Source organism: Microtus ochrogaster, chromosome 8, assembly GCF_000317375.1.
Source record: "Microtus ochrogaster isolate Prairie Vole_2 chromosome 8, MicOch1.0, whole genome shotgun sequence".
NCBI lineage: Eukaryota > Metazoa > Chordata > Mammalia > Rodentia > Cricetidae > Microtus > Microtus ochrogaster.
The window spans coordinates 62,966,337-62,969,092 of NC_022015.1; positions in this window are offsets into that span (position 1 = coordinate 62,966,337).

Genomic DNA, 2,756 nt, shown 5'->3' on the forward strand with positions numbered 1-2,756 from the left:
CTGGGATTAAAGGCGTGCACCACCACTGCCCGGCAGCTCTAACTTCTTATTGGACAACTCTTACATCTTAATTTAACCCATTTCTAGTAATCTGCATATTACCATGTGGCTATGGCTTCCTGACAAGATTCTGAACAAAGTTTGTCTCTGGTGGAGTTACATGAGTTCTCTCTGACTCTGCTTTCTTTCTCCCAGGATTATGTTATAGTTTTCCCCACCTAGCTCTGATCTACCCTATCACAGGCCCAAAACAGCTTTAACCAATGGTATTCACAGCATATAGAAGTGAATCCCACATCATTATTCCACTGCTGAAGTTCTCGTTGGCAATTGTCTCTCTCTATGGGATGAACATGCTAATGTATCACCCAGGGATTTGAACTGCATGTCTGAGACAGCCTTAAAAACTCTAGCAAGTATTCCATGCCCACATTATAATCATTGAACAAATTCTCTGGTCCGTCAGTACAATTAGCATCCTTGTTCCCTTTTCAGTAGTAAAAAGAGAACCCATAAGACATAACAAATGAATGCAAGCAGACTCATCAGACCTGGCCACAAGAAATTATCTGAGCCGGGCGGTGTTGGTGCACGCCTTTAATCCCAGCACTCGGGAGGCAGAGGCAGGCCGATCTCTGTGACTTCGAGGCCAGCCTGGTCTAGAAGAGCTAGTTCCAGGACAGGAACCAAAAAGAGCTACAGAGAAACCCTGTCTCGAAAATGGAAAGAAGGAAAGAAGGAAAGAAAGAAAGGAAGGAAGGAAGGAAGGAAGGAAGGAAGGAAGGAAGGAAGGAAGAAAGAAAGAAAGAAAGAAAGAAAGAAAGAAAGAAAGAAAGAAAGAAAGAAAGAAAATATCTGTGTCCTGGTTCACTCAAACTGCAAGCATGGAAATCCTTACCCCATGGTGGCTGTGAAGGTGGCTGAAATTCTCTGGGTTTCACCAGGACAGGACTCCTCAGGATCCCTCCTTGATGCTCTGCTCTCTTCTGACCTTCGCATCAACTGGACTTCTCATATATAAGCTGGGAAGAGTGCTATAAAATGTGGTGTGGTGTGGCATACACCACTGGGAAATGAAACTGGAAACCGAAACAAAAGCCTTCAGGTTTCTTGTCAGCGAAACTGTGGACAACCAGGTTTTGGCCTTCTTGTTCTCTCCTCTGAACTGATGGGGATAAGGCTCTGGAATAGACAGACATGTCAGTTCCCCTCTCTGTCCAGGGGGAGACATCTATGCACCTGGAGATGCTGTTACAAAGGGGTTGATGGAGGTGATGTGAACATAAAGAACCAGGCTGGCATCTTCACAATTATTTTTTCATCAAAGTATTGATATTCTGCACTTACTCTTTGGAAGTGAGACTATATTCATGTTGATTTGATGGGATGGCAAATGAAAGTTTAGGGATAGCAGAGTCCATCTGCAAGTTGGTTCCTCTACAGTCCGGAAGTGGTCTAAACCACTTGGCTTGTTGTATGGTTTTCCTTATCCATCCATGCATGGCCACCTCCCTCTGCAGAACTTCTCAGTGTACCTGAGGCTTTAGTAGTTATATCATAGGTCTGGGACAGGGAAGGAGAGAAATGTAAAAAATGTTGCTTCATAGGAGGGGGTTGGGTAGTGTGGGCTTGAGGGAGTAGGGGAGGGGCCAGTGCTTCTGGCTTCATGGTCCAGCTGGAATTATTGGGGTCCCAATTCTCAGATGACTGGAAATTTGGAGGCATTGTGGCATTTGCTACCAAGACCAGTGCCACAAGACATTGGCTATTAAGGGAAGGGCGAGAGCATGGAACTGAAAGACCATGGACATATGTAAGCTCTGCCCGTTTGTCCTTAAGGCCACAAAAATTTTCTAGGTTCCAGAGGACAGTAAGCTCAAGGCTTCCTTCTGGTATCGCATTGTCAAGATAGTACTGAGGCCAAATCTTAGTTGCATAGGGAAATTAGACATTCAAGACTAATTGTATCGGATAGCCCCAATTTATAAAAATTTTGTAAGAGGCATCCCAGGGGTGACAGCAGATCTGGCTTTGAACTGCAAGTGCCCATTTTAAAGTCTATGCCCAAGTGCATGGCCTAAGGCTATTACAGTGTGTCCATTAAAATAGCTCTTCAGTCTAAGTGGGTCAAGGAAATTGAATGCTAGGTGTTCCAAAAGCAAACAGAGTCCATCTCAGCTAGACCCGGTCTTGCCGGTTTAGCTGCTGAGGTCAGACCTCAAGGTGTAGGCCAGCAGCTTCCACAAGAGTCCAATAATCGATAAAAGTAAGTACAAATGGGTCCCCCCAAACCCCTATAGCATAGACAACAAAAAGGACCCACGAAAATGCAGCTCTGTAGCCTGGGAGGCAATTTTAGAGTGACATGGAGGGCTCAGATTGGGGCTTTCAACATGTGGCCTATCCCCATGCAAAAAGGCCACCCTACCCAGTGGGACCTCCAAGATGTTAGGAGTTGTGTCAATGAGAAGAGTCTGGACAAGGAAAGAGAGACAACACTATGAGGAGATAAAGAAGAGCAAAATGGGCCTGGCGGTGGTGGCACATGCCTTTAATCTCAGCACTTGGGAGGCAGAGGCAGGCAGATATCTGTGAGTTCGAGGCCAGCCTAGTCTACAAGAGCTTGCTCCAGGACAAGCTCTACAGAGAAACCTTGTTTTGAAAAACGAAGAAGAAGAAGAAGAAGAAGAAGAAGAAGAAGAAGAAGAAGAAGAAGAAGAAGAAGAAGAAGAAGAAGAAGAAGAAGAAGAAGAAGA